Source organism: Gorilla gorilla, chromosome 7, assembly GCF_029281585.2.
Source record: "Gorilla gorilla gorilla isolate KB3781 chromosome 7, NHGRI_mGorGor1-v2.1_pri, whole genome shotgun sequence".
NCBI classification, from domain to species: Eukaryota; Metazoa; Chordata; class Mammalia; order Primates; family Hominidae; genus Gorilla; species Gorilla gorilla.
This window is the reverse complement of record NC_073231.2, coordinates 13,722,822-13,738,361: the sequence shown is the minus strand read 5'-3', so window position 1 is coordinate 13,738,361 and position 15,540 is coordinate 13,722,822. Positions and strand designations below refer to the sequence as shown.

At 41.1% G+C, this 15,540-nt stretch overlaps 1 protein-coding gene across 9 annotated transcripts in view; it reads left to right on the top strand.

The window, feature by feature from the left end:
- The window catches only part of MSRA (methionine sulfoxide reductase A), a 392,814-nt gene that overhangs the window by 155,450 nt on the left and 221,824 nt on the right, over nucleotides 1-15,540 (top strand). The gene's annotated exons all lie outside the window — the stretch shown is intronic.

Genomic DNA, 15,540 nt, shown 5'->3' with positions numbered 1-15,540 from the left:
CCTTGGTTCCTTCCCCTCCACCTTTAGACAGGTTCTGTGATGTCTCTCATCCTAAAAATGTGAGGTCCCCTGATTTCACGCCTCCCGTAGCTTCTCTCCTGCTCTGGTCTTGATGGTAATCTCCTCTGAGGGTCCAAAACTGCTTTGAAGACTTGAATTGCGTTTGAACTGGAAATTAGCCTCAGAACAACCTGGTCTATAAATGAGCACATTGAAGATAGATTGTTCCCTTATTCCCAGAGATGGAACCAGAATTAGGCATCAGTGAGGATTAGCAGGTGGAGAGTTATAAACAGGGAGCCAGTTCCACCTCAGTGTTGGTAAATCATGCTCTGTGTAGGCTATCACCTTTTAAAATATACTGATCAGTGATGAGAAATCATTATGCCCAGAAATTTAAATGGAGAAGTTGATTTTGTAGAAGGCATAATGGCCTCTCTAAACCATGTGCTAAAATGTTTGATTTGCTAACTTTCCTGTCCCAGCATGGTGTCTGTTATTATGGGACAGCAAATGTCACATATATCAATGTTCAAAGGGGTCTTTTGATGATTTATTTATTTATTTTCCAGTCTCTCAGATTCGCCAACCCCAGGCATATGAGAAACTAGGTCTTATGTCATATTGGGAAATAGTAAATGACACTAACCTATTATTAGTGGGTTTCCCTCTGTTGTGATATTGAAGTAAAACTTCTTTCTTGAAGGGCAGATTCAGTACCAGATGGGCTGATGACATTGTTTGACTACAGAATTGGAAATAACAGGGAATAAGGCTCTGTGGCAAGCCTTTCTTTTCTTTTCTTTTTATTTTTTATTTTATTTTATTTTATTTTGCAGCGGGGGGTTGCAGTGGAAAGATTTGGTTTATAGTGGCTTCCTCTACATTCTTCCCCAAGGCCTTCATTGTTTGACTTTCAGCTAGCAACTTCCCCTCTCTAAGCCTCCGCTTTTCGATGAGGAGGCTGACAGGTGAACTCTAAGGCCTCCGCAGCTCTAGCCCCTTGGCCTTTACCTCTTACGCCTTCAGGACTGAAAGCTCTTGGAGCAGGACGCAGCCCTTGGGAGGCCCACTGTGCATGGCCAGCATGTGTGGTTTTAGAAAAGATGAATCATGTGCATAATTTCTACAAGTTAACAACATATAAGGAGCAGAATTCTACAGATCGTAAAATAGAATATGTTTGACATCTAAGAATTCTTACTTTAGAAGTGCAGTTTAGCTCTTCCAGATGCTTAAATTAAGGCCTTATTTTGGTTAAGTATATGCAAGCATTTCATATTAATGTCTTCAAGATGATTCTCACTTTCTATCACTTGTCCCCCTGGGCTAGGGTAGATTAGGGGATTTGGGGGGTTTTGAGGGCGGGCTTCTGCCATTCTGGGTTGTTTATCACTGCAATGGAAAGGTCAACTCAGCACAGTGCTTGACTCTTTGGGATACATTGGGCATTTCATCCTGCCAGCCTCTTGCAAAGCTGATGGACTCATATACTCCTCTTCCTAGCGAGGCCATGTGACTTATCCAGAGCCACTTGGCCAAGGAGGTGGTTGGTGGAGCTACAGTTTGAGCCCAAGTCTAATTGACCCGGAATCCATGTTCTTGTTGTGATGTTCCCTGACTCTCTCTGCACTGGTTCAAGGAACCATGGGAAGGCCTGATAGATTCAGAGACACCTTTCAGCTGGGTCCACACACAAAAGCATGATCTGCAGCCAGGCCCATTTAGCAAGTCGATTTGTATACTTGCATGCCTTCCCGGAGTGCTCTGAAGGAGTCTTGAGAAGTAGCCTTTGCTGGGAGAATACTGGTTGGAGCAAGATCTCCTACTGCTATCATGCTTTTCCATTTGACCACAGTAGCATGTATTATTAATGCACAGGAGGATGTCTTACATTCCCTTGACTGTGAGTTCATCAAAACAGTGATGGCACTTGTAATTGTTTAGACCCGTTCTTCAGCCTTGGAGGTCTTCATATTTTGTGATAAAATAGTATCACCAATTATAATGTCATTTTTTTTTTGAGATGGTGTCTCAATCTGTTGCCCATGCTGGAGTGCACTGGCACGATCTCAGCTCACTGCAACCTCCACTTCCCGAGTTCAAGCTATTCTCCTGCCTCAGCCTCCCAAGTAGCTGGGATTACAGGTGTGCATCACCACGCTCACCTTTTTTTTTTTTTGTATTTTTAGTAGAGATGGGGTTTTTACATGTTGGCCAGGCTGGTCTCGAACTCCTAACCTCTAGAGATCCGCCCACTTTAGCCTCCCCAAATGCCGGGATTACAGGCATGAGCCATCGCACCCGGCCACAATGTCGTTATCTATTGGTTAATCATTTGAATATACCTTACCTTTAGAATGCTACCGAAATAAGAACTTTGAAATTTAATCCACTCTACAGATGACCATTGAACTTCCATGAAGCTTTTAGATTAGAATGTGAAATGTCAGGAAAGACAGACAGAGTGTGGGATAAAGGCATTCCAGTGTGAAAAATGCATGAATGGTCATATCAAGGGATCAGAGAATAGATAGATGATTCCTTAAAAACTGTCGCTGGCATACAGTCTTCACAGATTTTCTTTTGTAGCCCAACAGTTAGTTTTTCTCCTGGTCTCCTTTTCTCTCTGTTTTTTCTGCCCCCATCATTCTTAGCTTCCTCTGTGGTTCTCCCTGTCCTCTGCCCTTTTGGACAATGAGAACGAAGGTAATAGGCTTGGTCCTCCTGGGGGGCTTCTCCTACCTGTGTGTGATGCTGTCTTTCAAGTCAGTGGGAGCCCTCTGCTTGCAAGCTGGAAAAGTGGAGCCACACATTTTGCAATTACTTCCTGTCTTTGTTCCTGGTAGCTGTGAGTGCCCCCTTGGCTCTCACCCCTTTGATCTTTAGAGCACCCGCCCTGTGTAGTGGGCATCATTGTGCTCCTTTATAGGCAGACAAACTGAGGCACCCAGAGATTAAAGAAACATGGCCGAGGCTTCCTGAGGTATGAGAACATCTTTTGCCACCCTGCCGGGCCTGTCTTAGAAAGGTTCTCTCTGGCCGTCAATATCTTAATGAAAGTGACATTCCGTTGGCCACGGTCCACTCTGTCCACGTGGAGGGCAGGGTTCCAGTCTCTGCAGAAGTGGTTGTTCTCAGCACAGACCAGCTACTCATTGCCTTAAAAATACTCCATAGTCAAGAAGATGGGTAATTTCACAAGAAAATCAAAGCTTACTAATTTAAAAGGGTGGAAAATGGAGGGCAGGGGATTCCAAACTTAATTTGTGAAGATTCTTGGTACAATTAAAAAATATTTTATATAAAATATTAGCTGGGTATGGTGGCATGCACCTCTAATCCTAGCTACTTGGGAGGCTGAGGCAGGAGAATTACTTGAACCCAGGAGGCGGAGGTTGCAGTGAGCCGAGATCGCGCCACTGCACTCCAGCCTGGGTAACAGAGCGAGACTCTGTCTAAAAAAAACTTTACTATCTTTGAACATAAATTTGTCATCCAAACTAGGACACATTCGAGAGTAAAAAGAGTGCTATGAACAATTATACTGAAATAATGAAATAATGAGGGGTAAACCTGGAGGGTTTTAGGCAATTAGGATATAATGTCCCCCTGTAACGAGGTTGTGTATTATAACATATTGCACCAAGAATAATAAATACACACCAAGTTAAGTAGAAATGGAAAAATAATGAACTTGGATAGACAAAGTGAACAAATAGAAAAAATTGCCATGACATAGATTGGGTTGTATATAATGTCACATCCACACTACTAGTTACGCTAACTTTGGAAATTATATTCAATAAATATTGTTGTGTTCTTCCTGAATAATTTCAGTTTGAAAGTTAATGCATATTCATAAAACCTAGTTTGTGATACTTCAATAAGAGTAAGGGAATTGATCTGATTTTACAGTGGCAGTTTTAATATTGTACTAATACTTTCCAGGGATGTAGGGTAATGAATTCTCCATCACTTGAGATATTCAGATGGTAGAGTGGTCTTCCTTAACCAGTTTGGAGGTGGGGCTATGTAGCCTTTAAGACCCTTTGTTCTCAATTACTGAGAATTGACTTTGTTTTGGAACACTGAAAGATTTAAAAAAACATTCTGCTAACTCAAAATTCTTAGAACCCATCATTATTTATTTTTTAATTTAAAAGTTTTGTGGGTACATAGTAGGTATATATATTTATGGGGCATGTGAGATGTTTTGATATAGGCATGCAGTATGTAATAATCAAATCATGGAAATGGGGTGTCTATCCCCTCAAACATTTATCCTTTATGTTACAAACAATCCAATTATACTCTTAGTTATTTTTAAATATACAATTAAATTATTACTAACTATAGTCACCCTGTTATACTATCAAATGCTAGGTCTCATTCATTCTTTCTCACTATTATGTTTTGAATCCATTAACGATCCCCACCTTCTCGTGTACCCCTACTACCTACCCTTCCCAGCCTTTGGTAACCATCATTCTACTCTCATTTCCACGAGTTTAATTGTTTTGATTTTTAGATCCCACAAATAAGTGAGAACATGTGATGTTTGTCTTTTTCTGCTGGACTTATTTCACTTAACATAGTGTTGTTGCAACACTATGTTGCACTATGCACTATGACAGGGTCTCATTCTGTTATATGGCTGAGGAGTACTCCATTGTGTACATGTACCACATTTTCTTTTTTTTTCTTTTCTTTTTTTTTTTTTTTTTTTTTTGAGACAGAGTCTTGCCCTCACCCAGGCTGGAGTGCAGTGACACGACCTCGGCTCACTGCAACCTCCGCCTCCTGAGTTCAAGCAATTCTCCTGCCTCAGCTTCTCTAGTAGCTGGGATGACAGGTGCGTGCCAACATGCTTGGCTAATTTTCTGTCTTTTTAGTAGAGACGGTGTTTCACCATGTTAGCCAGGATGGTCTCGATCTCCTGACCTCGTGATCTGCCTGCCTCGGCCTCCCCAGGTACCACATTTTCTTTGCCATTCTTCTGTGGATGGACACTTAGGTTGCTTCCAAATCTTGGTTGTTGTGAATAACTGCTGCAGCAAACCTGGGAGTACAGAGGTCTCTTCAATACACTGATTTCCTCTCTTTTGGGTACATACTCAGCACTGGGATTGCTGGATCTGAAGGTACGAACCCGTACCATTTGGGAACTCATGTCCAGGCTTTTTGGTGAAAGGTAAGATTCTGCAGTGAGAAACCTTAATGTTCAGAAATTGATACCAAGCAGCAACAGCAGAAGTACCTCTGCAAATTCTTTGGGTTGTCGTGAGTTTTTAGGCTCCTAGTAGCCTGATGGCAATGTCTCTCTGACCTCAAACCACTGGAAAACATGTTTTCCGGGTCAGATTCTCTGAAGATTCTTCAAACAAGAGTGGGGAGCAAAAGCCAAGCCAAGGCCTTAGGAAAATGTGCTGTTTGTCGCACGGCACATCTCTGTTGACAGCTAAGGTGCCGAGTGTTCGCGGGACCTTTTTTTGAACAGCTGTGTGGATGGACAGGTCCCGGAGCAGGGGCCCGTGGCTGACAGCAGCCCAGAGACTTGTCCCTCTCTGGGGTACTCACCTTCGGCCCCTCCAAGGAGAGTGAGATCAATGTAAGATGAACCAATCACAAGAAATCGTTTCCTGTCTGACATGAATGGGAGGTGAGTTTTGAATCAGCCCCGGTTATTTGTCTGCCAGCCAAGAAAACATCATTGGAAGCAGCCGGAAATATGTCAGACTTCAAAGGGAAGTGTCTTGGTGTCTCATTGGCACATATCCAGCATGATGTTGGTAAATAACCGAGTCCTGGTGTGGCGTATTTCTCCCTGAATCTTGACTGAAAACTACTGAAGCCCATTCTGTGAACTCTGGAGGGGCAGCCACTCATTCCAGGAAAAAGGCCAGAAAGAATGACATTGAAATGTGTTTATAATTAGCCAAACAATCTAAATTCACAAGATGGTCAGAACTGCAGGCTGCTAACTGGTACAAACTTCTTAAATGGTAGAGCACTTGGAGAGATAAAAATACGCCTTCCTTCCTGGGTAATTTGAAGCACCTTGAGGGGGCAATGGTCATTGGAGACATAGTTTAAGATGCATTTTATTTTATATATGTTGTGCATGATTTCAACTTTCCTTTTCTTCTTGAGTGTAGAGAAGTCAGATAATATAGAGAAGGAGAAAGAGACCTTTGAAAACCTGTGTTGAAAATCTCTTTTGGTTTGGAAAGCATTGGCTGGGATGGTGCAGCCACGTTGTCCTGGGCTGGTCTAGAAAAGAACAAGTTATGGAGTCACAGAGGAGGGTGGGTTCGTATGTTTAGAGTATGGAAGGTGGACTGTAGGTTGGAGGATGGCACAGAATCCATTGTAGAGGGGAGTAAGTTAGATAATGTTTCATATAATAACACTTTACTTGTATAGAGATCAGTTATCCATGAACTTCTCCCATTTGGGTTGTAAGTAAGAACCAGAAAGTGAAGCCCTCCTCCCACAAAAAGGTTATGGAGGAGCCTGTAAAGAATTCAGAATTCCCAAAGGTCGCTGGAGTCCTATAATCCTTGTTGACTCTAGACAAGTTTCTTCCACCTTCTTAAACCCCATCTCTCATCTGTAACATGACAAGAAAACTGTTTGCCACCTAGGACTGTTGTCAGAGTGTCAGGAAATGATGCATCAGGCCCTTGGCATGGGGATGATAGACCAGCCGGACAGGTGCTCCCTGGCAGACCACCTGCTCTCCTCACTCTGGGTGAGCTGTGATCAAGTCCCCGGGAGAGTGACGCCAACATCACTAGGCTCTATGGGATCCATCACCTCTCCTTCATAACACCAGACGAGTCCCATAACTCAGGGATTTTGAAGGATAACAGACAGCATTAGTTGAGAACTCACCTGATATTGGCTGGGTACTGAGAAGCCCATGTTATTAAGCTCTCTATCAGGCTCACTCTCACCATGTGTCCAAGTGAGACTGGTTGTTTGCTTCTGTGTCAATACAGAGCTCTCAGAAAATATTATATTTCTCTTTTGGCCTCAACTGTAAAGCTGATCAGATGTGGCTAATTTTTTCACTTTTTGCAGTAGTGTACAGCAACTACCCACTTGACTGACGTTTTTTCCTTTAAGTTTTGACAACAAGAAAGATTTATTTTACAAATGTGGCGGACATTTCTTAAATTTCTACAGAGAAAATACATTCAACAGGATGTTCAGGATATTTTCTGTTACTTCTCTGTTAATTAACTTTTTTAAGAAGAGAAACATAGGTATAGAGAACAACTAAAATGAAAAAAGTTACTCGTTATTAAATTTAACCCAACTAGCATTTTTAAGAAAAATACGGAGCAATCAAGGGTCAAATTCAGATAATATAAAACCTAATATTCTTTTTCTTGTTCTCACTCTCCCCAGCCATTTATCTTGGGACTTGTTATAAAATGGATTAAAGGAAAATTAAAATATATGCGAGACACAGCCAACTAACATGCATTAGAATTAGGTAAATATTAGGCCAAAGGAAAAGAAAGTGAAATGAAATACACAAAGAATGCGTGTCATAATCTTACATAATTTATAAAACTTGCTCATAAATTTGGCTCTGTTTCCTAGCAGCAACATGAAGAAAAATCAGTTGGTTGCATGATGGACTTCATTTTTAAAAAATTGTGGTAGCAGATACATAATATAAAATTTATCATTGTAACCATTTTTTAAGCGTATGGTCCAGTGGTGTTAAGTAACTTCACATTGTTGTGTACCCATCACCACCATCTAGCTCCAGAATTATTTTATCTTCCCAAAGGGAAGCTCCATAGCCACTAAACACCGTCTAGTCCTCCTTCCCCCAGCCCCTGGTAACCTTTATTCTACTTCCTGTCTCTCTAAATTTGACTACTCTAGGGACCTCCTATAGATAGAATCATACAGTATTTACCCTTTTGTGATTGCCTTATTCTTCTTAGCATAATGTCTTCAAAGTTCATCCATGTTGTACTATGTATGAAAATTTCCTTCTTATCCCATCGTATCTATAGACCGCATTTGGTTTATCCATTCACCTGTCAATCAGTACTTGAGTTGCTTCTACCTTTTGGCTGTTGTGGATAAGGCTGCGATGAACCTGAGTGTACAAATCTCTCTTCAAGTCCCTGCTTTCCATTCTTTTGGGTGTATACCCAGAGATGGAATTGCTGGAGCATATGGTAATTCCATGTTTAATTTTTTGAGGAGTTGCCATGTCATTTTCCACAACGGCTATACTTTTACATTCCCATCAGCGAACCACAAGGGTTCCAATTTCTCTGTATCCTTGCCAACCCTTGTTATTTATTTATTTTTAAAAATTATAGCCATCCTAATGGGTGTGAAATGGCGATGGATTTCAGTTTTACTTACTGATTCTAAAAATGTACACGCTTGGGGGAATCACACATATTTTGGATTCTGGAACCAGAAAGAAATTTTTCAAGGGTGCTTAGGAGGACACTATATGTACTGCAAGGCATTCAGGCAGCACTGCTGATGGCACCCTAGGAGTGAGTGGCACGCAAGTCTCGTGGCTGTTTGCCACACTGCTCTTCTCTTTGGGCTCGTGACCCTCTCCCCACAAGGGACTATTCGGTCCTTGCATCTCTGCAGGTGCTAGCGTGCTTGTCTGGTGGCTCTGGTTTAACCCAGAAGTTAATTGCATTGTATCTACAACAAGCAATGGACCAGCTATCTTTTAGAAGATTTTCTGTCAATATCATTTCTCTCAGTTGAGTTTTAAAAGGTATTTGTTTTTTACTTTGCAATTGTGAAAGATTTCAAACAAAAATAGAGAGCTTAGTATAATGAAGCCTTGCTCGCTCAGCTTCCACAGGTCTCAGTTGTGGCTAAATGTGCCTTGTCTACATCCCCACTCCCTCCCCCTCTTCTATCCTAGCATATTTAAAGCAGATCTCAGCTACCCTATCAACTCATCCATGAATATTTTGGTATATATCTCTAAAAGATAAGATGGATTTTTTATACCTAAAATAATACTTTTTAAATATCATCAAATCTCCAGTGAGTCCATTTCCACTGTTGCCTCATAAATGTTTTTTAAAACTGTTTATCTGAATCATGAGCCAGATCGCGTATACATTGCAATTGGTTGATATAGTTTCTTTTCATCTGTAAGTTCACCCTTCTTTCTCTCTTTACCTTGCTATTTATTTAAGAAATTAAATAATTCAGCCTGTCCTATTTCCTTTAGTCTTGACCGAACGATCATGTTCATTTGTCCTCTTGTATTTTCTACAAACCGAGAGTTAGAGGGCTGATCAGCATCCGTAAGTGGTGGTGTGTTTCATTCAGGAGGCATTTAACACCCGGTTCCTTTTCTATTGATTTGTTTATTTATTTATTTTGAGAAAGAGTCTCACTCTGTTGCCCAGGCTGGAGTATAGTGGTGCGATCTTGGCTCACTGCAACCTCTGCCTCCCAGGTTCAAGCGATTCTTTTCCTCAGCCTCCTGAGTAGCTGGGATTACAGGTGTGCACCACCACACCCAGCCAATTTTTGTATTTTTAGTAAGGATGAGGTTTCACCATGTTGCCAGGCTGGTGTCTAACTCCTGACCTCAGGCGATCCACCCGTCTCAGCCTCCCAAAATGCTGGGTGTGAGCCACTGCGCCCAGCCCTGGTTCCTTTTCTTTTGGTGAAGTTAGCAGCCCCTTACTGATCATTGCCTCAGTCCATTATTTTCTTAGAAACTGCAAGATATTCTAATTCTAGCATTTTTTAAATGTGTGAGCTGAAATATTTCTATAAATAGAGACTTCTCTTTATCAACTGTATGCTTACTGTGAGATCCAGTTTGCTGAAGAAAGCAGGATAAGTGGTGATTTTCCTTATCTACCATTTTGCTTCATGTATCTGAGCATGGCTCTAAACGTGTATTCCCAAGTGTCAGTGTATATATGGATAGTTGTTTAAGTCAGAAGCCATTTAACAAGGGATAGAAACTGCCTTAATTTGACGGAATGACCATTTTCACTTGGGCGTTTAACCAGATTATTGAAATTTGTAACCAGTTGGGTGAATACTTGAAAATAGAGCCACAGTACAGATTGCTGCAACAGATTTGAGTAAAGCAAGAAGCAGGCACACTGTCAGGTGGCAGAAGGCAGGTTCTCAGGCAAAGCTCTCTCCACGGAGCAGCGATCTTCTCTCTCGTTCTTTCCCCAGATCTTGTGACTAGGGGATGCGCTGCAGTGCAGGTTTGAGTCCTGACCCTCAGTAGCTCAGGTTTAAAAAAGCAACTCCAGAGAGGGCCTGAGGGTTGGAGGAGGTCTTGCTTCTAGATGTGGAATGCCTTCAAACTGTTGAAATGATAGAAATGGAGAAGCAGTCAAGAAATTACAAAGCCTGCTCAGGGATGCTGCCCATAGCGAAGATTAACAGCTGGGCCATTTCACCTGGAGAGCTTTTTCATGCCTCTGCTTAATATCGTGAATGAGTTTGAGGGTAGCAGAAGACAAATCCCAGAGCTGATGTTCCATGCTTCCAGTTCTCACAGAAGGTGTAGGTAAAACTGTTCGTGGTTATCACTGCCAAATTTTTGGGGATTCAAGAAGGGGAGATATTTACTGACCCACTTCTTTTTTAATCTCATACATATCTCGTCTATGTATTTTTGTAAGGGGTCTCAAATTCTTTTTAGGAACAGTGTTGTGTATGAATAAGGTGAATAAAAATAAAATAATTCCCATGAATGAAATTTGGCTGGGCGAGGTGGCTCACTCCTGTAATCCCAGCACTTTGGGAGGCCGAAGCGGGTGGATCACGAGGTCAGACTGAGACCATCCTGGCTAACACGGTGAAACCCCATCTCTACTAAAAATACAAAAAATTAGCCAGGCGTGGTGGCGGGTGCCTGTAGTCCCAGCTGCTTGGGAGGCTGAGGCAGGAGAATGGCGTGAACCCAGGAGGCAGAACTTGCAGTGAGCCAAGATCGCGCCCCTGCACTCCAGCCTGGGCGACAGATCGAGACTCTGTCTCAAAAAAAAAAAAAAAAGAAGAAATTTGGTAGGTCCAGTACAATGTACACCTTTTTGGTTTTTTGTTTGTTTGTTTGTTTTGTTTTTTGTTTTCCCCCGGTAGGCAATCAAAATCAAACAGTGCCAGTTCTATTTTTCCAGGAATAACTGGGAATGTTAGCACTGAAAGCCTAAGAAGTGGGATTCAGTAGAGGCAACATGGTTGAACCATGTGGAGAAACAGACGTTTAGCTTGGCATACCTTAGGCCCAAATAGTGTGAACAATGATGCAAAGTGTGAACTTTCCCTAAATTGTTATGTACAGAGTCTTAAAAGCCCACGATCATTGTATTATTACGTGTCTCTAACCACTAGGTGTTATTAGGAAAAACACTTTTCATCTTCCTGGGTCATCAGTGTCCCAAACTTACACAAAGAATTATAGATGACCAAGACCAAGTTTCCTTGCTGAGCTCACTGACCTTGGGAGCAACAGTGGTGCCTGCAGATAGATGTCTTTCTGATGTAGGTCCCCCCCTATATTCTTCCAGATTTCAGCTGGGATTCCAACATTCATGATAATATGGAAATAATCAGTGATACGTCATGGTAGACATTACCATGAACAAACTCAAAACAATCTTTCAAAAATATGCTTAGCATAAGCTGAGTGAACACATAGTCAGATGTGGCCTTCCAGAACCAAGCCTACTCAGGGTGAATCAGCAGTGTGTTTTCGTAGGAAAAGAAATTTTATTTTATTTTTTTGCCATATGCCTGTTCTCTCCTAAAAAGTCCTTTGAATCTCATTCATCTTTTTATGTGATGACCCTTTTCCAGTTTCCTAATTTCCATAATTCTGCCACTTGTCAGGTTACGATGGAGCTGTTTCTAGTGGGAGCCTGCATGCATCTTGCTTCCAGCACCCTTCAGTGGATTCAGTGCTTGGTGACATTCTTATTACCCTTTCTTTCACCAGCATTCTGTTTCCTCAGCATATGACCTTTGTCAGGGTGGCAGTGGCACTCATATTGGGAAGCATGGAAGAGTTTTGATTCATCTCACTATGACATTAAGGGAGGAGGACTGGGGAGGGTCGTCTGGGGAATTTCAGGAATGTGATGACACTCGGAGCAGGAAGTGACAGCTACCTGAGGACAGATGAGCCCAGAAACCCTTTCCCGTTCCTTGCTCTTGGCTGAATAACTTGTGCCTGGCAGGTGTGTCTTTGGCCATGCCTCACGTTGACAGCTCTGCAGTACAGATATGCAGTGGTGTGGCCACATGATGGGGAAAGCCCAATAGCATGGAGTCTTTGTGGGGCTCTGCTTTCCCACGTGCAGAAAATGAGAGCCGCGTTCCCGAGCAAATAGCCAGTGCACGCTTTAATCCTGCTGCCAAGACATAGGTCTGCAGTGATGCATAAGAAATGACCAGGCATCAACTGAATGACACCAACTGAATGACAAACAGCTTTTCAATTGCTGTGAAGGTTTTGGTAACTGTATTGAAGTTTTTGTCCCCATTTTTTCTCCCATGTAAGACATTTTTAATCTACCTTGCAATGAAGAGGCTGTTAAACACTTCTACCAGCACCACCCAGCTTTTCCATGTCTATGTTAAGTTACATATTATAAAAATATATATAATGTGTGTATATATATATATTTGTTCTTTACATTTAACTCTGAGGTGAGAAAACTGAGGCTCAGAGACATTGACTTCCCCAGGGTCAGGCTACTAGTTAATGGCAGAACTGGTTAATGGTCTGGCACTGAGATTATTTATTCACATATTCATCAGATGGTTTATTTATTGCAACAGGGGACAAACAAAAATCTCTCTTAAGCAGCTTATACTCCAGTAGGGTGGGACAGAAAATCAGATAAATATGTAAAGCATATGGCATGTCAGATTATGATAAGTGCTGTTGATTAAAATAAAGCAGGGGAAGAGAATAGGAAATGCTAGGCTAGGTTGAGGGGTTGTAATTTAAAATAACATAGTCAGAGAAGTCATGAAGGAAAAATAACAGAGAAAGGTTGTTTTGCAGAGATTTATGGAAAAAGTGTCCCAGGCAGAAGGAATGCAAGTACAAAGGCCCTGAGGCAGGAGTGGCGGAGGCCTGTGTGGCTGGCATGTAATCAGCAAGGGAGGAGGAGGAGCAGCTGAGGTCAGAGACTACGAGATCATGAAGGGCAATTCACAGGTAATTCGTGGGTAATTGTGGGGACTTTAACATTTATTTTGCACACTATAGGAAGTCTAGAGGATTTAAGGCAGAGGTGTGACGTGACTTTTTTTTTTTTAAGCCACTTTGACTGCTCTGTTGAAGATGGCAAGTTTAGGTTGGTGAGAGATGCAGCAGGAATACCACTTGGGAAGCTATTGCCTCCTAGTTCAATACTTTTGGCTTGAACGTAACTACTTTTAATAATAATACAAAAAAAGCTTTAGGCCTTTATAGACCTTTCTCAAATGCCATATTTTCATAGTTTTGTAAGGTTTTCTATCCCTCTGTTTTGAGAATTTAAATAGTCCTTTTAAATGACACATTAGCTTGGCTATTATCAAAAATTCAAAAGATGGCAAGTGTTGGTGAGGACTCTCACTGTTGGTTGGATTATAAATTGCTACAGCCATTATGGAAAACAGTGTGGAGGTTTGTAAAAAAATTTACAACAAGACTATTATATCATTCAACAATTCTACTTCTTCATATCTAAAGGCAATGAAATCACTATCTCAGAGATATTCATACTCTCACGTTCATTGAGGCACTATTCACAACATACAAGATACAATGTCCATCAGTGGATGCATGGATTAAAACCTGCGGTATATATACACAATGGAATACCATTCAGTCTTCAGAAAGAAGGAAATCCTGTCGTTTGCAACAATATTGATTAACCTGGAGAAGATTATGCTAAATGAAATAAGCCAGGCATAGAAAAACAAATAGTGCATGATCTCATTTGTATGTGGAATTTTTAGAAAAGTCGAACTCATCAAAGCAGAGAGTAGAACGATGGTTACCAGGGGCTGGAGAGATGTTGGTCGAAGGGTACAAAGTTTCAATTAGACTTGAAGAATAAGTTCTGGAGATCTTGGTGACTATAGTTAATAATAATACATTGTACACTTGAAAATTGCTAAGAGAGTAGATTTTAAATGTTCTCACCATAAAACAGTGTTAAGTGTGTAAGGTGATAGGTATGTTACTTAGCATAATTTACTTATTCCACAGTGTGTACATATATCAAGACATCATGTTTTACACCATAAAATTGTATTTGTCAATTAAAAAGTAAATTTATAAAAAGTGACACTAGCTAAACACAGATACACGTCCTTCCTAGAAGGTATTTAGGTATTACTATTGCTTTACTTGTAGGTCAATATTACCTGCATTTTTAGATAGAATGGTTTGAATTAAACCACTCAGAATCATGTTGAAAGTGTGCACTGGATCTCATACAAAATGGGTCATTTCATGAGAGTTGAAGTTGAGAAGCACTTCAGGTTGTACTTCTGGTATACTTGGAATGGAGCACAGGGCAAAGGAACATTGTAATGTGATTTAGAATATGAAATCAGTGCTTGAAATAAGACTATAATGTATCGATGAAGTACATCAGCATTTGCATCTATCTCTTAACTCTTTTGCCTCCACAGACCACTGGGATAGAATGTCAGATATTGGTTATCAGCCAAATTTGGGCTTCAGTCAGTGAATTTGAAGACAGGTCAATAGAAATTCTCCAAACTGTAGCACATAGAGAAAAACTGTTGTTATGGAATGAACAGATCGTCAGTGATTGGGAGAGAATGGCAGGTGGTGTAATGTTTGTGCAATTGGAGTGTCACCAGAAGCCCAGACAGATACTGGGACAGAAAATGTATTTGAGAAAATAATGACCATAAATTTGATGAAAAATTGTAGGGGTGTAGTTAAGATGAATGCCAAATCTAGAGGGTTAAAGGCAGGGGTCAAATCAAGACCATGGTACAAAAGGTTTTGGGTGGGGAGAAAGATGAACATAAAACGTGAAGACCCATCTTACTCAAAGACCACCCCTGTTTCATTTCCCCACTCCGAATTCCTTTTAGAACAAATGGGTTTTGTTGACAGTGTGTTGAGATGGAATACTCACAGACTTGGACTCACACCTGGGTTCAAATCCCAGCTCTACCTCTAACTAGTTTTAGGTCCATGGCAAATCACTACAGTCTGCATCCTAGGATCATCATTTGTTCAATGGAGATAATGATATCTCTTTGGCAAGGCAGGTCTAAATGGTGTAGAATATGTACGTTTTATAGGGTGGTGATGCGCACATCATAGCTAGGCCCTTAACAGATAGTAGCTTCCTTCTCCCACCAAACCAGTTCTTCTTGTGGTTATCTGGTGTCACCGTTCACCCACTTAGCTATAAACCAGATTAAGAAAATTACACTTTTTACAAAGTGCATGAAGAACTATGGAAATGATAGGATCATCTTTGCATGTTAGAATGATTGCTCCAG